Source organism: Gorilla gorilla, chromosome 17 (assembly GCF_029281585.2).
Source record: "Gorilla gorilla gorilla isolate KB3781 chromosome 17, NHGRI_mGorGor1-v2.1_pri, whole genome shotgun sequence".
Classification (NCBI taxonomy): Eukaryota; Metazoa; Chordata; class Mammalia; order Primates; family Hominidae; genus Gorilla; species Gorilla gorilla.
The window spans coordinates 107,513,877-107,537,500 of NC_073241.2; the positions used below are offsets into that span (position 1 = coordinate 107,513,877).

General features: G+C 39.7%; 1 long non-coding RNA gene across 2 annotated transcripts in view; it reads left to right on the plus strand.

Annotated features, from left to right (window-relative positions):
• The first annotated feature begins 507 nt into the window (after nt 1-507).
• The window catches only part of LOC129528271 (uncharacterized), a 35,842-nt gene continuing 12,725 nt past the window's right edge, over nt 508-23,624 (plus strand). Inside the window, exons 1-5 of one of the 2 annotated variants that reach the window (XR_008673508.2) lie at nt 508-584; nt 997-1,127; nt 2,260-2,368; nt 4,666-4,781; nt 5,374-5,686. This is a non-coding gene — a long non-coding RNA (uncharacterized lncRNA). Of the gene's footprint in view, nt 585-996; nt 1,128-2,259; nt 2,369-4,665; nt 4,782-5,373; nt 5,687-23,624 lie in introns of those variants that run through there. The other variant, XR_008673509.2, reaches the window with a different exon arrangement.

The window sequence follows — 23,624 nt, forward strand, 5'->3', positions numbered from 1 at the left end:
TGTTGTGAGTTTTTGTTCATTTAAAAACTCCAAACTTTGCCCCTTTAATCACATCCATCGATTGACCTAACATGGTGGCTAGTGAAGATGCTTTCTCTGACGTCCTGAGGTGAACCAAAATCTAATCTGCATTTTTGTTTTCTTTTCTATTTTTCTATTCTGCTGCCTGCAACCACGTCCAAATCGCGGCGAAATCATTGTGCACATATCAGCTGTTGAAGGTGAGGACCTGGTGCCTGCACCCGACGTGGACTTGCTTCCTCACCTGTAAGCCATGGCGGTGCAGCAGGTGAAGCACTCCGGGGACACTTTCAATGGTGTGCCACGCCTCATTTTACAAAACAAGGATGTTCTTGCAATCTGTTTTCATTGCACCTTTTAAACATCAGAAGTTCTGATGAGCCCCATGGTTAGGAAGTATATTTACTGCATGAGGGTCATGTTCTTTCAGCACATTGCTCTCTAGCAATTCAAAATACAATTTTATTATTGCTCTTGTCTTATTTCAGAATGAAAATCTTCCTTTCATGGCGGGGGTGGGGGGTCATCTCGAGGACATGTCGCACAAAGCAAGTGGAAAGATGGTAAGAAACTACTTGATTTTTCTGAGGAAAAACCTGACTCACTGTTAAAAACTCCACGATACAATATTTTAATTTGGGACCAGACACTTTTTCCTGTATGGTCTGAGGTCCTAAAAGAATAAACGGAGAATTAAAGATTTGTGTGTGTGTTTGTGTGCATGGGTGTATGTGTGTGTGCATGTGTGTATACATGTGTGCATTTGTGTGTGTGTTTGCATACGTGTGTGTACGTGTGTGCATGTGTGCACGTGTGTGTATGTGCATGTGTGTGTGTGTGCGTGTGTGTGTGTTGGGGGTGGGGAATTCTCTTTCTTCCTCCCAAAGCCAGTGAATTTAGACAGTGGTGGGTGTTGGGGAAATGCTGTCCTGGTGTGGTGTAGGTTTTAACTTAGTTGAATCCTCATGCTTGCAGAATGTCTCCTAACCAGTCTTCCATGAGATGATGCCAGCGCTTAGCACAGAGACACAGGCAACCAGACCTGGACAAATGAAAATCACACTGGCGGGAGGCCAGTGTACGTGACGACTGATGGAGAGAGATGGGTAGGTACCTTGTCATCCCAGTAACCCACTTGCAGATAGAATGACCTGTAGCAAGTCCTGGGACCTCTCCAGATAGAATGATCTGTAGCAAATCCTGGGACCTCACCAGCCTTTTTGGAAACAAAAGGTTTCCACTAAGTAAATCCTTCCCTTTCGCCTGTGGCTGGTCTTCTGAGGGCACGTCATCTTTGCTGCAGAAATGATGTAAAATGCAACATCCACTGACCTGGGACCAGATCGCTTTGTATATGACGAGCAGCATTTCTGTATTTAAAAATTTTCTTTAAAATGACTTCCAATTATAGGACATGTCTACCACTTCAGCCCCCTAAGTTCAACCAAAATTCCTGGACAGCCATGAAGGAGTTTATTTTTTAAACAGGTTTACACTCATGAGTGGTTGTGTTCAGTTACCATCCTAACAACAGTGGCTTCTGTTTTCAGCGCTTCATCTTAACCCTTTCTTGGAGCAACACGTATATTACCTTAAAAATAAAATATACTTCTTCTCAGATAGTTCAACTAAATGACTTTGGGATAAAAATATGGGCTATAGCCCAAAATGTTCTTTAAGATGGATCATATTCATACTAATAGTCCTGTTTTTGTGGGTTCCATTTACGAACACTTACTGTGGTTGCATATTCCCCACCAGGGCCCAGGACAATGGTGATTCCAAGGATGCCCCTGTTTTCCAGCAGACGGGTGGTTCAGGAACCAGAATATTCTTTGAGGAGAGCTTGACATGACAGACTGTAATGGCTCAAACTATTGAATAAATAACATGCACTTTATAACATCCCTAATTATACAATTGCACAATAGTCCATAACAGCTCCTTACGGACTACGGAGTAAATACTAAGCATTTCTAAAAGTCCATAATTATGTAATTACATGGTAGTCTATAATTAAGGACTATTGGGTAAATATATAATTGGGCAGTTTTTAAAATCTATCATAAAGTACTTTAAAAAATGTGACTGCAATAAAAGAAGGAAAAAAGAGAAACTCAGTCCCAGAAAGCCATATTTGAATCTTTTATTTTTAATAGGTCTCACTAAATCTGAATCTAAACAATTAATGCTGAAAAAATGTTTCCCATCTCCCTTCCTGTCTTTGTCTGTTTGTAGCAGTCCCTGTTTCCTGGGGCTTCAAAAACCCGAGGGCACCCTGGCCACACACTGTGGGAGCGCAGGAACAGGAGTGCGCTATCCAGCGCGCCACAATTTCTGGAGTCAGGTGAGAGAAATGCATTGAGTTTGGGGTGGGGAGTGGGGGTGGGGGGCGGGGGGAGGACACCTCTGTCCTGCCCATTCCCCCAGCAGCCGTCCTGCCAGTTACCCAACATTACAATGAGCAGCAACGTAGCTCGGGAATGAAGAGAAAGAGACCAGCGTTTTTCTAAGCTTTCGGCCAGAATTTGAAAAAAGCACCGGGAATGGAATGTCTAAGGTGAGGGTTTCTGAAAAGACGGACGCCTCCGCGGCGTTTGCTGCACACACTGCGAGCTGTGAATGAGAGAGGAAACTGAGATGTATATGCGAGAGGAAACACCAAACTTGTGAAATTCAACCACCTTCTGTGGCTTCTCTTTAAATCCCCCAGTTTTCATCCCCGTTGTTTGGCCACCCACTCCGCTGGATCTGCCTAGAAGCTCCTCTGCAGCCTGGTCTTCCTGCCTGCCTGCCTTTCTGTGGTTTTGCCTTGAACACTCAGACGGAGAGACACGAGGTGGCCGGCACCTGGTGGAGGAGGGGACCTGGGCGTGGCTGTCCGCGCTGCTACTGGGGTCTGAGCCTGAAGCTCAATGCAGGGGATCCAGGGGGCCGGGACAGCCTGGGTCAGTGACCCGCAGCTGGAGCGACACACGGGAATCACAGAGCAGTTGCTTCACGGTGATTGCTGCTGGGTTTAGTTGTACATATTTTAAACTCTTTTCTGAAAATCTCACACTCTTGGCTCCTGCTGACCTACCTGAAACTGCACTGACTGTGACCCACTTCCTTCATTACACCAGTGTGCCCAGCTACACAAATAGCTTCTCAGCCAGACCCTGAGCACTAATGTTGCGTGCTCTGTGCCGCCGGCGCCCTCCATCGCAAATCACCCCAGGGGGCTTGAAATTAGGATTCTGTGATGGCCCCGAATCTGCCGCAGCCGGAGGGGACGGAGTCGCCGTACTGGGCACCTCTCAGGAGGAGGGAGCCAGGCCACCTGGGTGGGCAGGTGACTCACAGCTGGGTCCTCAATCAGCGGCTGTGTGGTCAGTCAGATGCCTGGGATACAATTTCTCCGTGTAAAAAGTTTAGGAAGAGCTTCTGAAACAGGACTGTAAAATCCAATCAATAGTAGATAAGAAGAAGGGTTTGTAAAAGAAAAAAAGGAGCAACAGCAGATAAGCGTCCAGTTAGAGCATATGTGCTCTCCTCCCTTCCCGGATGCATGGGAACCACTGTGTTCCCAACACGGGCACCTGGGCTCTTACTCAGCAGATTTGGGAAACTGGAAATTGGCATTGTAATAAGCACACAGGTTCCCCTGATGCACAGAAGCTCTGAAGGTGGCCAAAGTTCTTAAACAAGTGGCTTTCCTGATAACTTATGAAAGAAAAAACACATAAAATGTGAGAAACAGCTGGGCACAGTGGCTCACACCTGTAATCCCAGAACTTTGGGAGGCCAAGGCAGTTGGATCACCTGAGGTCAGGAGTTCGAGACCAGCCTGGCCAACATGATGGAACCCCGTCTCTACTAAAAATACAAAAATTAGCTGAGTGTGGTGGCACGTACCTGTAATCCCAGCTACTTGGGAGGCTGAGGCAGGGGAATCACTTTAACCCAGGAGACGGCAGTTGCAGTGTGCAGAGATCACACCATTGCATTCCAGCTTGGGTGACAGAGCGAGACTCTGTCTCAAAAAAAAAAAAAGTGAGAAAGACAAGTGTATGAAAATCTGTTAATGATAAGAAGTATCCACTTTTTATGCTCTTAGGAGAAATTAAAGAGGAAGAAACTAACATTTGTGACAGGCAGAAAGCACTCTGCCTGACTGTGCTTGATGAGTCAGGAGATAACTGGGGAGTGTGTCCTAGAAGAGAGGCTGCAGGTGTGTTAAGAAGTTTTTTTTTTTTTTTTTTGTAGTTCATACGTTCCCTCTTCCAGGTAGGAATCTGGAAGGCCTGATGAAGAGTATTATTTAGAAAATCCTTTGAATAATCTCATGAATCACTAAATATCTATTCAAGTATTTGTTCTACTCTCTTCCCGTCTTGTATTGATCTTTTTATTATATGACCAGGGAATCACTGTTCTCCATATACTGAAGACTCCTGTAAGAAAAAGGACAGTGCCATCCCTAAGTCAGACATTTGTGTAAGTAAGTGTTCCCTCCAAAATCACAGTCAGGCAGAACATTAGACATGCTCTTGAAATCTCTGGTCTGAGGCTCTGTAAAGAAAGAGATCAACATTAATGACCCCACCCACAACCACTTTGTCATACCTGAAGAGCCCGTGGCTTTTTAAATTCTTTTTACAGGTGTCTTAGCTCAACAGATGCCGTATTAGGAACACACATTACGGCTCCACTATCTAGATGAGGATGCTGCGGCTGAAGGAGTTTCAGTGACCGTGCCAACCCACGCAGGGGCAGAGGTGAGACCAGAACCTACAGGGTGACCTGCCAGAGGAGGACGTGTCTGAGAGGGAGCAGGTGCCATTAGTCATTTCACCGAAGTCAGAGGTAAAACTGGGATTGCTGGGCAAGGCGGGACATGGGGGTAACGTAAATGTCCAGGGGCTCCGGCCTCGAGACCAGAGTGCCCCGGGGAGCACAGGGACCTGCAGGAGCTGCCTCATGACACGTAACTCCAGGATCAAGCAGCTGGGCTGAGAGGGACATTTCAGGGAGTATCAGAGAATGGGGAAAAGTGTCCAGTGTCTAAAATCTTCCCACAGCTTTGACTTAACACCTCAGTGGCCAAGCCAAAGTCAAAAAAGAAAAGAGAGCGAGAGAAAGAAAAGATGCAGAGTGCAAACTTGAAAAGCTATTTGTTTCTAGATGAATTTCCTGGGCTGCAGTAACAAATTCCTACAAACAGGGTGGTAAAAACAACAGAAATGGGTTTTCTCCAGTTCTGGAAACCAGAGTCCAAGATCAAGCTGTTGGCAGCATTGGTTCCTCCCCAGGGCACTCGGGGGAGAACCGTTCCCTGCCTGTCTTCCAGCCTCTGGTCTCTGCCTGCAGGCGCTGGTGCTGCTCGGCTTGTAAACAGGTCATTCCCATCTCTCCCTCCGTCTTCACGTGGCCTTCTTCCTTCGGTGCCTCTGGGTCGCTGTGTCTAAACTATGAGGACATCAGTCACTGTATGAGGAACCACCCTAATCCATAGAACCTCATCATAACTTGGTTGCATCTGCAAAGACGTTTTTTCAAGTAAGGCCGCACTCACAGTTTGCAGGTGGGCATGTGTGCTTGGGAAACAACGTCCAACGCATTACAGTTTCCCAAGAAACAAATTCTATATGATCCACAGCAGATTCCGGACTAGTTGCCAAGTCTTCTGAGCTTGAGTCTAATTCAGGGTGAACTCAAGATTCTGATGTAATCCAGGATCATTTAAGAACCCTTTTTTAGCAAATAAAATAAAATAAAATAAAATTTTAGAAAAAGATTAATTTCAATATCAGGGACAATAGTGGAATTTTCCTGACTAGGTAAATTTTCCTGACTAGGTAAATCTGAGACAATGGTGGGGTTTTCCTGACTAGGGTAAAGCTAAGGCCAAACCAACTCTTTAGAGCTTCCTCAATGAATTTCCTCTTGGCTGCATCACCTAGAGCCTCCCAGAACAGAGCCCCCTTTGGGGATAGACTTCAACTCCACAACCTTTGGTGGGAATTCACTGTGTGACAAGGACCATGGTGCACTGCAAAACCAACTGGCTCTGTTGATGTGATGGTGACTGGTGGACGACAATACTATGACTTATAATTGACTCAAGGCAAAACATGTTAAGGCTTCTAACTTCCAGCAGTCTTCTGTCTGCTAGCCATTTTTAAACAAATGCTATTTTGATCCAGGAAAAACAAACGTTGTAATTGATTCAAAGGATGGATATAAGCCCTTCAACTTGGGGATTGGTTGATAGTGAAGTTGTTAGGGAATCCATCTAGACCATCCATAGCCTGCTCCCCATCTACAGTGAGTGCTACCTCTAGAGGCGTCCCTGGGTGAGACCTTCCCTTCAGCACCAGCTGTGTCATTCATGGTCCCCTGAACACCCCAATGCCAGGGATACTCCCAAGTTACTTTATTACTCATTCATTCAACCCACAGATCTTATCATTTCTGTGATCAAATGCATTGTACACATATTGCAAAATTTATGCTCAAAATTAATTTCTGGAGTTTTCCAAGCCCAACTCAGTTTAAAATTACCTCTCAGTTCTCTGAGAAATAATTAAGTGCAGCAAATTCTGTTCATATGGGAGAATTATTCTGGATTTAACAGGTAAATTTTACTTCGGTAAATTAAAAACTAAAGACAGATTTTTGTGCCAGGTGCAGTGGCTCACACCTGCAATCCCAGCACGTTGGGAGGCTGGGGTGGTTGGATCACCTGAGGTCAGGAGTTTGAGACCAGCCTGACCAACGTGGTGAAACCCTGTCTCTACTAAAACTACAAAAATTAGCCAGCCGTGGTGGTGTGCACCTGTAATTCCAGCTACTAGGGAGGCTGAGGCATGAGAATTGCTTGAACCCGAGAGAGAGAGGTTGCAGTGAGCCGAGATTGTGCCACTGCACTCCAGTCTGGGCAACAAGAGCCAAACTCCATCTCAAAAAACAAAACAAAACAAAACAAAACAAAAAAACAAAAACTAAAGAAGGATTTTGATATTCGTCAAGTAGAATGACAGAGAAAGCTATTGATCTCTGAACTACTCTAGAAGATACAGAAGATCCTTCACAGGTTTCTGCAAACACCCACTTCATTGTCCCACCCAACTCCTTCTCTTCTGGCTTCCCCAACCCTTGGCAGCCGCTAATCCACTCCCATCTCTAAAGACTTGTAATTCTGAGGACGTTATACAAATAAAATCGTACAGCATGTTCTCTTTCGTGACTGGCTTTTTTCACTCAGTATAATGACCTTGAGATCTGCCCAAGTTGCTGTAGGTATCCATAGTTCATTCATGTGGATTGTTGTGCACAATTTCATGGTGTGGATGTGTCACAATTTGTTAATTATTGACATTCGACTGCAGAAGGACACCTGGGTTGTTTCCAGCTTAGGCTTGTTATGCATAAGTCTTCTATGAACAGTCATACATAGGTTTCTGTGTGAACACGTTTCCACTACTCTGGGACAGAAGCCCAGGACTGCAGAGCTGGGTCATATAGTGAGTGGCTCTATGTTTAGTTTTTTAAGAAACTTCCAATCTATTTTCTAGAGTGTGTGCAACATTTTGTATTCCCATCATCATGAAAACCAGCTCCTGCTTTCTTCTCTGAATGCTTTTTAACACTTCCACAATCATTAGGTTGCTTCCGCCATATTTATGCTGAGCCGTGTATATCTATTTCAACCGGTTAAACCCATAGAAAACTTACAATCCATTTTAGTTGAGAAGGACAGTTTCTAAATGTGAAGAAAATACATATCTGGATATGTTTTTGTGAATAGCACACTTCAAAAATTTATATTTTGGGATATGAAAGAATATTTTTGTTATGAAAGAAGGCTATATTAGTCAGTAATGTACACTGAAAGCCTTTTTATCTTTCAAAATTGTGACTTGTTTGTAGGTAAAAATGACATGAATTACAATGGGTGACTAAAATATAAAATTAAAAATTCTTAATTTAAAACAAATGCATGTGTATTATTCTTTCAACCTTAGTTGTAGAGCTAATTTTTTTTTCTATTTTTAAGTATGGGATCAGTCTGTTTATTTGCATAAATAACCCCATAAGGCATCATCTACAGTTCAGAAGTTGAGTTTACTTATGGTGGAATTAAAATATGAAGATGCTGGCAGATCAATCACAGAGCAGGTTCTTCTAGGTTTTAATGCAAATTTGTAAGTCTTTTACAATTTTTAGCACACTCAATACTTTTTTAGTGAACCAATTAAAAATGCTTAGTTATCAAGTGTTTATAGAAGAATAAACTATGTTTTCGTAGATATAAAACACTATTTTTACTCCTATTTTAAAGGTTTATATAATATTATTTCAATAAAACTTTCACTATTAAATCATGTAAATAACTGGCATAATGAATATTGGGGCTGAAAATACTAAATGCCACCCAGTCAGTCTGAAACCCCAGTGGTGGGGTCAAGTGTGCCTGGGAGTTGGGGTGGGCCCATGGCTGCTGATGCCAGCCTGCGTTTTGCGTGTCCAGACTAAAGTTTAGAGAAGGACTGGAGCATATTGGCTAATCGTGTAAGGCAGTTAAATGGAGATGCACGAAGGAGTTTATCTATCATGTGCTTTGAAAACAACAAAACATGATTCCACTAATACCTTTAAATACTTAAAAATCGCACAAAACACTTAGCTTTGCATAATTACAATAAAGGAAGTTAATCTTATTGACTATCTCTTCTTTCTTAATGTAAAACCATTCTCCAATATCTGTGATTTGCCAATAATTTTCTGACGACAATGATTAAATTTTTATAAGGAGATAAAAATGTGTGAGGTATGTATGTGTGCATGTGCAATTATGTTTCATACTTGATTCTATTTCTTTAGTATGTGAAGAAGATGATTTAGTCAATATTTACATGCTTTTCAGCAATACAGTAGAACTTCAATTAATCTTTTAAATATAAATTTAAATAATTAAGTTCATTTTAAAATGTAAGTTACAGCATTTTTAAAAGAGGTGATGGTTTGTTCTCTGTTGGCTTTGTAACAAAGTGCAATCTAGTGTGGTTTCCAGCCTTGCTCTTGCTCGCAATGCCCCGTCCCCCTGCTGCCCGGTGTGCCTCTCTCAGCACTCTCTCCTCTTGGTTCTTCTCAGCATCAAGTACTCAGAGTTCAAATGTTAAATAACTGTATTACCACACTGCCACCACTCAACAGAAGCACCAGCATCCCAACAGGCATTCCCATTCAAAGAGCTTAGATCCAATTTCTTTTTCATTCCAATAAAACTGTTCTGTGTGTTATTTGGAGGCTCAGATCTGCCTCATGCTGCTTTTCCTCTTCCTCCGTTTTTGATCGCAGTGGCTGGGCCGTCGTTCATGCTGAATGTACAGGGAACTGTCATTTGCTAGCTGAGTCGTTCCTCATTGTCTCCCAGGACCGCATAGATGATTTTATTCTTTACCACCTGTTTTCAAAGCAGCCAGGTACTTCAATGAAGACGTCCCATCAAAAATCATTTAAACAGAGAAAATATAGCTGGGTAATTGGCTACTTATTTATCTATATATATTTCTGTTCCTGTGTTCTTTTCTCATTCATCAAAGGATTTTAAGCAACATACAAAAATGTGAAAATTATAGGAATGTGAAAATGAGTGAGAAATTGAAAAGGAAGAGAAATAACGTTAGGGAAGATAAATGAAACTAAGGAAAAGTTCAGTACCCAATACAAATGCCCTAAGATCCAGATCCAATTTCATAATGCTTTTACTCTAAATGCCCTAGCAAAGTAAAGAACAAAATACGATAGTTAGGACATTACCAATATCCAAATGACAAAGACACATCCGTTGCTCTAGGGAAGGAAGTGTTCATGATGCTGAGACTAGAGAGAACCTTCCTCATGTATTAATTTAATATGTCCAGCACTCTTCCGCTAATACAATAGTGTATTTGTTAAGGCTTATTTTTAAAAGCATCTCCTAAAATCTTATATGAAACCAGATATATGGGGATCATTGGGCCTTTTAAAGGTCTCTTGAACATTTTTAAATATAAATAAATTCTGGCTTTAAAAAATAAAATAAGATAAAAGTTTAAAAAAACCTCCTAAAACAAACAAAAAACTATATTCCAACAACAACAAAATGAGAGGAGTTCCGTAAAGACAAAATATTTTATAAAGTGTCTAATGCATGCAGTCTAGGCATGTGACTTTTGGCCATCTTGGATTGTTCTAAGAGGAAAATTGAGGATAATTTTCAGGAAATCAACAAAAATAATATTTTTTTCGCCATTGATAAACAGCATTCTGCATTATCTCAGTACAAAGGGGAGAATATATGCTCAGAAAACAATCTAGGGTCCTCTCCAAAAACAAGCAAATGAGAAATAAGAGGTTCCTATTTCTATATTTAGATGAAAACCTCAATAAGTTTAGTTCAGGAAAATATTAAGAAGATGCAGGTAACGTGCTTCCTTGACTTCAATATGCACATAGTCTCAGATTTTGAATAGCCTATAAGCAGGGGAAAACTTCATAGTGTCGGAAGAAACTTGTCTGCTTCTAGGCAAGGAAGTCAGTATGAAATAGTTTATAGTGTTCATTGCTCTTTGTAGCCTGGGGCGGGCACTGTCTGTTCATCTGATTTTCACCCCATTTGTGTTATTTTCATTGGAAACACTACATGTGATTGAATTCTAAATCAGGTTTGAATCCCTAACTGTTGCTTAAAATGGCTTCAGAAATACTTCACGATGATGCATCCGTTAATAAAAAGACAGTGTGTATGAAGCAAATTGTTATTGTGAACGGGCAATGGTGAGAGAATTCTCTTAGACATAATGTCTTTGGCTTCTTCTTTAGAAATGTATCATTGGACTGCAAAATACAGTCATCACTAGACAATTTGACTCCATGAAAGTAGAAACTGTGTCTGTTTTTATTCATTATTATAGCCTCAGAATTTTTAAATGTGCCAGACTCATAGGGGATGCCTAGGAATATATAGTTTTTATTTCCTATAACAATTCAATCAAACACGTGCATTTTTTTGTTGCAAGTGTAGTATATAATTTTTATTCCCTCCTCCTGCTTTGATTTTTTTTTCAAACACCTGGGGTGTAGGTTTCCTTTAAAATGGAGGACAATAGGTGTCTACCCACAGGCCCACATAAACAGAGAGAGGATCAGTGATCTACTATTAACATTAGATCTCATTGCTACATTGTGTTGAAGAGCTGTTCTCCAGGGTTTGACACATAATGTTCGTCTCAAGAGATAGTAATATCTCGCTAATCTAGTTCCTAACACAGGAACAGTTTTCGTAGAGAATTATGTCTACCTCAGTATTAAACTTATTATCCCAAAATTATGTCCCAGTATTGGACTTCCAATCTTATGCTAGGCTCCTTTAGCCTTTAGCCTTGCTTAAAAATTTTTATAGTTACAACATCCTATTTTGAGCTGATGACAACTGAACTTCAATTGCACACAAAAACTCTACACTCTTCCTCCCACCCACACACATACTATTTCTTTGATGTCAGAGTTCACTTATTTTTATGTTGTGTATTCATTAGCCAATTGTTGAAGTTAAACTGATTTTTAATAATTTTGTCTTTTAATTTTATGCTGTGGTTAAAAGTGATTGACACACTATTATAGCATTCCATTTTTCTATATTTGTCTATGTATTTACCTCTACCAATGAGCTTTACACTTTCTGCTTTCATGTTGCTGTTGAGCATTCGTTTGCTTCAATGTGATGATGCCCTTTAGAACCTCTTATAAGGTAGTTCTAGTCATAACAACATTCTTCAGTCTTTGTCTGGGAAAGTCTTTGTCTCTCCTTCATTTGTAAAGGACAGTTTTTCCAGAGGTAGTATTCTTGGTTCGTAGTTTCTCTTTTAGCTCTCTGAATACTTTATCCCATTTTTTTTCTGGCCTGCTAGGTTTCTGCAGGAAATGCACTGATACTGCAATTAAGGACCCTTTCTATGTGACAAGTCCCTTTTCTCTTGCTGATTTCAAAATGCTCTTTTATTTGACTTTGGATAATTTAGTTGTAACATGTCTTTGTATAACTCTCTTTAGATTCAATTTATTTGGGGTCTTTTAGGGTTTATAAATTTGGATGTCTATTTCCCTCCTCAGGTTTGAGAAGTTTTCGGTCGTTATTTCTTTACATAAGCTTTCCTCTCTTTTCTCTCTCTCTTCTCTTTCTAAAACTTATATTGTTTTCCTTGATAGTGTTCTGTAAGTTCTGTAAGTTTTCTTCATTCTTTTTATTCTTTCTTTCTTTTATTCCTCTGGCTGAGTAATTTCAACTAACTTGTCTTTGGGTTTGCTGATTATTTCTTCTGCTTGATCAAGTCTGCTATTGAAGCTCTCTTTTGAAATTTTTAGTTCAGACTTTGTGTTTCTCAGTTCCAGAATTTTCGGTTGGTTGTTTTTATAATTTATATCTCTTTGAAGAATTTTTAAAATTTTAAAAATTTTATTCATGTATTGTTTTTCTTATTTTATTTTATCTGCAATACCTTATATTCATTGAGATTCTTTAAGATGATTATTTTGGATTCTTCGTCAGGTAGTTCATATATTTCTATTTCTTTAGTATCAGTTACTGGAGTGCTATTTGGTTCATTTGATGGTGCCGTGTTTCCTGGATTGTTTGTGATCTTTGGAGCCTTGTATTGGTGTCTGTGAATTTGAAGAAGTAGACACCTCTTTTAGTTTTTACAAACTGGCCCTGCCAGGGAAAGCCCTTCACTAGTCACTTAGTCTAGAGATTTGGGGTGGGCCAAGTGGTGGGATCTTTGGCAGAGCCTGCTGCTAAAATGTATGAGTGGGCAGGCCCAGCCCTTGGGTCTGCAGTGAGTCTGGATGCTCATTTACTCTTTCTTTTCACCATGGAAAAACTTTCATGGCAAAGGAATTGCTCTCAGGGCTACACTAAGCAGTCTTGGGAGAGGAATGATGTGAGTAAAGTGAAACTGTTTTTATGCTCCTAATGCATTTTTTTTTTTTCCTATTTCTGAACTCCACCCAGGAACTGTAAACTTCCAACTGGATTCCAGAATTCCTATGAAGATGTTCTCATCCATACTTTGTTTTTAAATTGGTGTTTCTGTAGAGGGGATGAGGACAAGAACCTCTTTTTTTAAATTATTATTATTATACTTTAAGTTTTAGGGTACATGTGCACAATGTGTAGGTTTGTTACATATGTATACATGTGCCATGTTGGTGTGCTGCACCCATTAACTCATCATTTAGCATTAGGTATACCTCCTAATGCTATCCCTCCCCTCTCCCCTGACCCCACAACAGTCCCCAGTGTGTGATGTTCTGCTTCCTGTGTCCATATGTTCTCATTGTTCAATTCCCATCTATAAGTGAGAACATGCAGTGTTTGGTTTTTTGTCCTTGCAATAGTTTGCTGAGAATGATGGTTTCCAGCTTCATCCATGTCCCTACAAAGGACATGAACTCATCATTTTTTCTGGCTGCATAGTATTCCGTGATGTATATGTGCCACATTTTCTCTTATTTAATCACACTGCTGACATTGCTCTCCTCACAATTTTCAAAGACCAGAGTTTTGTTTTTTTTTAACAAAAATTATTAAAATAATAAACATTGAACAAAACTAATTAGGAAAAACAAAATGGTAAAAATAAATAAGAAATATCAGAAACATAAAAGAAACAATACCCTAAATTAATCATTAAAACAATGAGAGAATATTTGAACAAATTTTATGTCAATACATTTAACAATTTAAATAAAATCGACATGTAAACAAATCCAATTTATCAAAACAGACATGAGATAAAAATAGAAAATTTTCAGAGTTTTAGACCAATCAAAGAAATAGTTTGTAATTTAAGACCGTCTCACAGAAACTCTAGCTCCAAATAGCTTCACTGTAAATTCTTCTAAATATTTAGAAACATTTAATACCAATCTTACAAAATTCACTCCAGGGTATACAAATGTAAAAAATACTTTACAATTTGTTTTATGAAGCCAATACAAACTTGAAACCAAAATTGAATAAAGGGAAATTACAAGCCAAACTCTCTGTGAGCATAGACCCAATATCCTAAACAAAATATTAGCAAATCTACCCTAGCAATAAATACAGAGTTTAATATATCAAAATCAATAGTTATATTTCATGAACACAAAGTTGGTTTAACATTGAAAATTCAATCTATGTAATTTGCCACTTCAATGGAATGAAGGAAAACAAAAACACATGATCTCAGAATTATGAGAAAAATATTGCATAAAACTCAACATTGATTCATGGTAAATTCTCAGAAAACTAGAGTGTAGAAGGAAACTTTAAAAATCTTATTAAAAATATTGCGTACAGCTAAGAATGTGCTTAATAATTTTTTCCTTGAGTTTTGGAACAAGACAAAAATGTCTGCCATCAACCTGTGCAATCTTGTATAAGAGGACCTATTCTGTACAATAGGCATGAAAAAAGGATAGAAGGCATAATATTGGAAGAGACAGAAAAAAAATCTATTAATTTCAGGCATAATTTTGTAAACAGAAAATATATAAATTACATATTGTAATTAATAATTTAAATTAAAGAGTTAACTGGATATAATTTTTATGTAAAATAGTTGAAATTTTATATAATGGAAACAAAACATTATATCCCAGAAATGGAAATTTCAAAAATACTTTTAAATAACATTAAAAATAAGTCAGTTATCTACAAACTATTTAACAAAAGAAGTCAAATACCTCTATACTAAAAACTGCAAAACATTGCTGAAAGAAATTAAATATCAGTGAAACAAATGGAGGTACATACTGTGACTTGGAAAATTCCACAGTGTTAAAGTGTTCATTTTCCTCAAAATGAGTCATCAATTTAAAGTAATCTCACTAAAATCCTAGCATTTGTTTGATAATTGATAAGCTAATTATAAAATGTATATAAATGTAAAATTACAGGCCAGGAGTGGTGGCTCATACCTGTAATCCCAGCACTTTGGGAGGCTGAGGCAGGTGGATCACTTGAGGTCAGGAGTTTGAGACCAGCCTAAGCAACATGGTGAAACCCCGTCTCTACTAAAAATACAAAAATTACCCAGGTGTGGTGGTGCACTCTGGTAATCCCAGCTACATGAGAGACTGAGGTGGGAGAATCACTTGAACCTGGGAGGTGAAGATTCCAGTGAGTTGAAATCATGCCACTGCACTCCAGCCTTGCTTGGAGAGCAAGACTCCATCTCAAAATAAATAAAAATAAATAAATAAATAAAATTTTATAAAACGGAAAGGACCTATGTTAGAAAATATCATACTGGGGAAGAACAATGAAGTCAGAGGACTTATATTACCAAATATTAATATATAATAAAATTACAGTAATTAAAACAGTGTGGTATTGACATAATTACGGAAAAGTAGACCAAAGTTACACACTATAAATTCCGGAAAGTAACTTACACATTTATAGTAGTCTAATTTGTAACAAAGGTATTGGAGCAATTAGTAGAAAAGAGTACTCATTTTAGTAAATGGTGCTAGGTCAATGTCTTTGTTTGTTTTCTTTTGTTTATAATAGATTATTTGAAACTTGGTGATTTATAAAGAAGAGGAATATGTGTCTTACATTTGTGGAAGCTGAGAAGCCCAAGGTCAAGGGGCCACATCTGGTGAGGGCCTTCTTGCTAGTGAGGTGGCTCTGGGTGTCTACTTTTTTTTTTCTTTTTTTTTGAGGTGGAGCCTTGCTCTGTTTCCCAGGCTAGAGTGCAGTGATGCGATCTCGGCTCACTGCAACCTCCACCTCCTGGGTTCAAGCGATTCTCCTTCCCCAGCCTCCTGAGTAGCTGGGATTACAGGTGACCACCACCATGCCCAGCTAACTGTTGTATTTTTAGTAGAGACAGGGTTTCACCATCTTTGCCAGGCTGGTCTCAAGCTCATGACCTTGTGATCCACCTGCCTCAGCCTCCCAAAGAGCTGGGATTACAGGTGTGAGCCTCCACACCCGGCTGGCTCTGGGTGTTGTATGACGAGGGACTGAGTTTGCCAGCTCAGGTCTCTCTTTTGCTTCTTATAAAGCCGCTGGCCCCATTCTTATGATAACCCATTAATCCATGAATTGATGACCCAATCACTCCTTAAGGGATCCACCTCTCATAACTGCTTCAGTGGGGATTAAATTTCAACATGAGCTTTGGAGGAGACAAATAGTCAAACCATAGCATCAATTAGTTAGCTATCTATGTGAAAAAAACAAACCTTGACACCAACCTCATACCTATGTAAAACTTAAACCAAAAAAAATGATAAAACTAAAAGCAAATTTTAATCTATAAGTCTTCTAGAAGAAAACAGAAAAATATCTTCTCAACCCTGGGATGGGCAGAAATCACTTTATCACCATATTTTAGACTTCATTACATTTTAAAATTTATGCATATTAAATTACACTATTTTGACAGTAAAATGGCAAGCTATACTCTAGGAGAATATGTGTATGATGCTGTTATCTGGCAAAGGCCTTATTTCAGAATATGTGAAAAAAAAAGAACTCCTTCAAATTAAAAAAAAAGGACAGATAACTTGCTTTTGAAAACAGTCAAAAAACTTGAGTAGTCAGTCTACAATAGGAGCTGCCTAAATTAATAATTAGTGTATCATTACTCATTAGGGCACTTGCTCCCATGGTGAGCTATCACTCTAGTACCACTGGAATAGCTAAAATTAAATAGACTGGTGATAAAGTGCTGGCAGGCATGCAGAATGGAATGTTCATATGGTACTGGTGAAACTTTAAGCTAGCATAGCTACTTTGGAAAGCTTTTGAATAATATCTACTAAATCTAAACATATGTTTACTCCATGATCAAGTACTTCCTTAACTGGGCCAACCTGAACCGAATTAGATACTATATTCACCAAAAATCATGTACTCAAATGTTTATAGAAGCTTTGTTAATAATATTCCAACAGCACAGACAATTCAAATGCACGTTGACAATAATAGGGCTAAATAAATTGTAGTATAAGTGTACACTGAGTATATCACAGCAGTAAGAAAAAACTACAGCAATAGATATAATTTAACATAGAAGAAGCCAGACATAAAAGTGTACACTCTGAATAATTCCATTTACATGATTTTCAGGGACTAGTAAAACAAATTCATGGTAACAGGGGCCATCATGGAAATTGGCCCACCCACATATGGCCCCTGTTACCATAGATTACACATGTGTGTAAACAGGGGCCATATGTGGGTGGGTATTAACCATGAGAAGGCAAGATGAAGCTTTTTTGGTGGTTAAAATGGTTACTCTGCCTTGACTGAGGTAGTGTTGGAATAAAATATTTTGTGGATTTTTCATGTTCCTGCACGTCTTCCTTACAGAGGAATGCCACTCTTTGTTCTAGACTAGAGTTACAAGGATGTTTATGGAGTGAACAGCTTCTAAAACCAAGGATGATATCTCCCTCTGGAACAAACAGTAGGTGTGCTTACTGTTCATTATGAAAGTTTCAGATCCGCTAAGATCAGAATTTCTCTCAACACAGCCCAGGTGTGTGCAGGTATCACCTGGCCCCTTCACATTGCCCAGGAAGAATTGGGGCTCAGCAGATCACATACATGCAGATGCCCTGGATGGTGCTATCACTGTGGGTAATAAAGTGTCCTTCATCTCTGACCCCAGAACGTTCTGCCAGTGTTCCTGGAACGGAGGCAGGCAATTCTGTGAGTCTGCACATGGGGTGGCATCCCAGACTCTCTGCAGTTCTCCACAGTGGTAGTTTCTGGCTGCATAAATATAGGCAATTAGAATTTGTGTCCTTTATATAAACTGTACCTCAACAAAATTCAACTTTAAAACACTTAGATATCATCTCACACCAGTAAGAATGGCGATCATTAAAAAGTCAGGAAACAACAGGTGCTGGAGAGGATGTGGAGAAATAGGAACGGTTTTACACTGTTGGTGGGAGTGTAAACTAGTTCAAACATTGTGGAAGACAGTGTGGTGATTCCTCAGGGATCTAAAACTAGAAATACCATTTGACCCAGCCATCCCATTACTGGGTATATACCCAAAGGATTATAAATCATACTACTATAAAGACACATGTACACGCATGTTTATTGCAGTACTATTCACAATAGCAAAGACTTGGAACCAACCCAAATGTCCATCAATGATAGACTGGATTAAGAAATTGTGGCACATATACACCATGGAATACTATGCAGCCAGAAAAAAGGATGAGTTCATGTCCTTTGTAGGGACATGGACGAAGCTGGAAACCATCATTCTGAGCAAACTATTGCAAGGACAGAAAACCAAACACCGCATGTTCTCACTCATAAGTGGGAATTGAACGAGAACACTTGGACACAGGAAGGGGAACATCACACACCAGGGCCTGTCATGGGGTGGGGGGAGGGGGGAGGGATAGCATTAGGAGATATACCTAATATAAATGATGAGTTAATGGGGACAGCACACCAACATGGCACATGTATACATATGTAACAAACCTGCAAGTTGTGCACATGTACCCTAGAACTAGGTGGGAATTGAACAATGAGAACACTGGGACACAGGAAGGGGAATATCAGACACCAGGGCCTGTTGTGGAGTGCGGGGAGGGGATAGGGATAGCATTAGGAGATATACCTAATGTAAATGACAAGTTAATGGGTGCAGCACACCAACATGGCACATGTATACATATGTAACAAACCTGCATGTTGTGCACATGTACCCTAGGACTTAAAGTATAATAATAATAAAAAAACACAAAAAATAAATAAAAATAAAGCATAATAAATTTAAAAAACAAAACAAAACAAAAACACTTAGGGCCTCATTAAATCCCTCTCTCCTAGGAAATCTAGGCTCCTCATTCAAATGTGTAAACAAGATTCCCTAAGTAATTACGTGGTCTACATCTACCATTTGAGGGTCTGAGCACTGGTGGATGCTTTTCGCTGTTCTGGAGATTTTCTGGCTCTCTTATACACAGAGAACAAGATGAAATTAAATATACACACACATATATAATGTATATATAATTATACATACATATGAATATATATACACAAAGGTTTTCATTTCTATATTTCTGAGGTTACATATATAAATATATATGTGGGTGTATATATTCATATATATGTAGGTGCATATGTATAATTTTATATATATATTAATTGATTCAACTCCAAAGTCTTTACAAAATTCTGTTGTTTGTGCACTTTTCTATTTTAGAAGAAATGAATATATAATAACAAACATACTATTACTATACAGGTGGGGAAAATGTGAAACCTTGTTTATATAGATAGCTGAGTAAGCAATAGTATTATTTTCTCTTATTGTACATGTTATTCAGGAAATTAAGATCATGTTAACGTTTTCATAATATTAAAGTAATGATTTGAGAATCTAAGCAAAAGGGAAGGATTACTTTGGGGTTGCAATGGAGATAATGTTCCCTTTCTCTTTAGATCAGATTAAGGCAGCCAGCAATGAAAACACTGAGATTGTTTGCAGGGAAATACAGCGTTAGAATTCCAGTTTCATAATTTGAAAGCTTGGCTTAAACAGATAAATGATTTTAAGGCTTTTAGGCTATGTTAAGTTTGTTGTCAAAATTGCGACATCCTTGCTGATATTCTTCAGAAACTTGAGTGAGCACAGCTCACTGATTTGCTCTTGTAATCATTAGCCACAAATTGTTTCTCACCATAAAAAACATAAATCAAATGTATTTCCTTTTTCACTTGGAAACATACTTGCATGAATCCCTAGTAACATATTACAAAGCAAGAGCTCACAAAACATGCAGGGAGCATTTAAACTACACTGAGCAGTGGAGCATTTGCTTTTTAAATGTCATGAATAGCAAGATTCTTCCCAGCAGTATCACTGTGTCTGTAAGCTTCCTGTTTGATGTCAAAAACGTTTCCATTTCTATATATCTGCAAAAAAGGTTTGCATTTCTGTATTTCTGAGATCAAAGGACACACTTTTATAGTTTCCTTCTTCCTTAGTTATATGTGATACTAATACAAATCATAACAGCTGAAATAGGTGGTACATTTTACCTTTTTAAAGCAATTTTATAGCATCTCTCTTTATTCATTAACTCCTTTTAAAGTTAACCATAGATGAAAACAGGGTATTATTCCTCTTCTATAGACAGACACACTGAAGTTCATGAACCTTAAGCAACATGGCCAAGGTCATGCAGCTGGTAAACCTCATCATCAGATCCATACCTCCTGCCTGCCCATGCCGTTCCAGAAGGCCTCATTCTGAATCAGTCACTTGTCCTTCAGCTTCCAAAGCACAACTCTCTCTCTTAGTTTCTCTACCTTACAGTACTTTTTAAAATGTGTCCAGCATTTTATTAATTTTAAGTATATTTTTCAATTATACAAGTTTTATGTGAATGAATTTCCTTTGTAAGGCAGATAAATGTTGTAAGTGATGCTGAAATTCTCTTTAGTGACTATCACAATTAGCCATCACTGACCTGTGGGTGTCCTGCTAGACTGTTTTCAGTGTGGAAGCCTCAGGTGCTGCCTCAGCACTCAGGGGCCCTGGCTGCCTGCCTGGGTACTGCCTCATCTCTATCTTCTGCCCGGCTGCATGCTACTGCCTGAATAAACAAGGAAGTGGCCTCTTACCCTGCACTTGAGCATTTCACAGCTTGAAAAATGGTGACATGAGTCCAAATGAAACTAAAATACTAGGCCAGGTAACATCTGGAATCATATGAATTTAAGATTGTCACACTCTGTCATTAGCTTTGTAAGTGTAGTCCTGAGCCCTAGTAAAATATCCAGCTATTGTTATCATCCTCATCATCATTAGTATTGGTTTAATAAGACATTTTCTGTATAATTCTGTGATTGCTTCAGTTTACTATGTAGTATTAGGAAAGGACAGTCAGCCACAAGAATTAGAAAATCCAAAATGAAAGAGTTTCATTTGTTTGTTTTAAGATAAGCGGATTTCTCTGCAACATAAAGCAGTCTTAAAGGAAAGCCCCTCGCGGATGGGGCAGCGTGGCTCCTGAGGACCCAATGTTTTTAAAGTGTCTGGTGCTCCGCCGCTGTCAGCACATGGCTCTCTGCCCATGACCCATCCGGTTTTCTGTAATACAGACATGGTGAGTGCAGACTTAGTTCATCAGGAAGATGGTTGATTTTTTTTTCCTTATTGCTACCATGCATTCTTTTTTTCTTGAATCCTCAAATAATTATAATTTAGGAAAGCTAAGAGAAAGAGGAGAGAGAGAGATGAGAACGCTTAACAATCAGGAGGGTACAGTATTCAATCGAGAAGGTATAGCCTTCAATAAGGAAGGTATAGTGTTCAGTCGAAAAGGTATCACATTTAATCAGGAAGATATAGAGCTCAATCAGACAGCTATAGCGCTCAGTAAGGAAGATACAGTGTTCAATCAGGAAGGGATAGTGTTCAATCAATGAGGTATAATGTTAAATAGGGAAGGTATAGTGTTCAATCGGGAAGGTATAGAGTTCAATCGGGAAGGTATAGTGTTCAGTCAGGAAGGGATAGTGTCCAATCAGGAAGGGATAGTGTTCAATCCAGGAAGTATAGCGTGTGGTCCCTTCCTTTAATGGAGAAAAATAGACACTGCCTTGCTGGGTGTGGACCACAGATGAGTAGATCAAGTGTATTTACTCAGAGGTCATGGCAGGTAGAAGTGAGGAGAGCCAAGGTTCGACCAAAAGAGGACGGATGGAGAAGAACAAGGTCATCAGATCCCCAAAATGGATCGAGATGGTCCAATCATGTCAGTAAAGCCGGGAAGAGTAGATCTTACTGGAGCATGAAAAGGACAAGAAATGCAATGAATAGAGGAGCAGGAAAGAACGGGCCTGGCTGTATCCCCTAGCCCTCCCCAAACCACTGCAGTGTCCTTGTTCCATCCAGGTTTCCTCTGAGAATGGCCTCTTCCCCCTGCATGGATTGCATTGCAGGATAAATTCATGTACCTGCTTCCTGCTGTGAAGCTGAATGCATTAACTACCCCCTCCCCTTTTTACCGAGTGCAGTCAGAAGAAAGGCCCATTACTCAACCCAAGCAAACCGGCTGGTTTCTCCCAGGCCTTTGAGTCTTCAGAAAAGGTCTCGAGGAGGCAGGAGACTGGAGGGAGCGTGCTGACGGGACACTCCCGATCTGAGACATTTTCTGTGCTTCCTGCCCTCGCATCCATCACTCAACCCTTCCCAAGTTGGGCTTCCATCCTATGGAAGTCTGCATGTCCCGAATAACTCCCCAAAATGACTTTTTGCTTAAATTAACCAAAGCTACTTCTGTTCCTTTCAACCGAGGAGTCCAGGCGGCACAGGTGTCTTTGAGGATGCCAAAAACATGAGATCTCTGCTCAGTGTGACTCGCCTGTCCCCCGGCGGCCTCTGCTCCCCTCAAGACCCCAGTCCCATTCCTTTCATCTCTGTAGGTTGTTCCCAAATACGGAACATGCTGCATGTCACTATGGGATTAGAAATCAAAGGATAAAAGCTACTTATCTTAGGAAAATCCTACCTTGGTGCCATCCCTGCCACTGACAAAGTATTGTAATGCAGAAATCTGGCCTTTAGCTGTGCTGTGTCTACTCCATCAGCTTGCTTTGAGGAGCATCACAGAACACAAATATGGTCATATACAATTTGTCATTATTTTTATTTTTATTAATTTGGACATATTTATGAGGTCATTATAGTTGCATTCTAAGATTGTCTGCTAAACAGAAGATCATGGAGAAAATTCATTCTGGTTTAATGCTTGAAAGTGTGAAATGCCTTTTGAACAACGGTTCATTCTATGTTGAGAAGCCTGTAAATCTTATCGCTGAACATATTTTTCCTCCTCTATCTTGGTTGAATAGAAACCAAGAGAAAAAAGTCCAATGTACCTTGATGAATTCCACCAGATATTTTGTTCTGGATTTGCAGGATAACCTTAACCCTCTTTATTTCTTTCGCTGTGTGTGCTTTTGTGTACTTGCCACATCCCCATCCTCCCTACCACCAGAGTTACCCGGGAACACATGCCTGCCCTTGCCAGTTTCCTCCTGAGCTTCATGTTGATTCCACCCTAGTGTGGCTTGCATGGGTTGACAGATGCGATGGAGTCCAGAGCTTGCTCATGAGTGGGAGGGACAGCTGGGGAAAGACTGGTTCTTTGCCAGGCTGATTTTCCAACTTTCTCTGTATCATGCTGCACCAACTTTCATTCTCATGTCTTTCCTGTCTGTTTTCCCTCAGTTCAAATCTCCTCAAGCATCTTTGCCGAGTCCTCCTCTGTTCATGAAGGCTACTTCAGATCCCAGGGTTGTGTGACGGGTGCTGAGACGGGTGAATCCACAGTGACCCAGGGTTGTGTGACGGGTGCTGAGACGGGTGAATCCACAGTGACCCAGGGTTGTGTGACGGGTGCTGAGACGGGTGAATCCACAGTGACCCAGGGTTGTGTGACGGGTGCTGAGACGGGTGAATCCACAGTGACCCAGGGTTGTGTGACGGGTGCTGAGATGGGTGAATCCACAGTGACCCAGGGTTGTG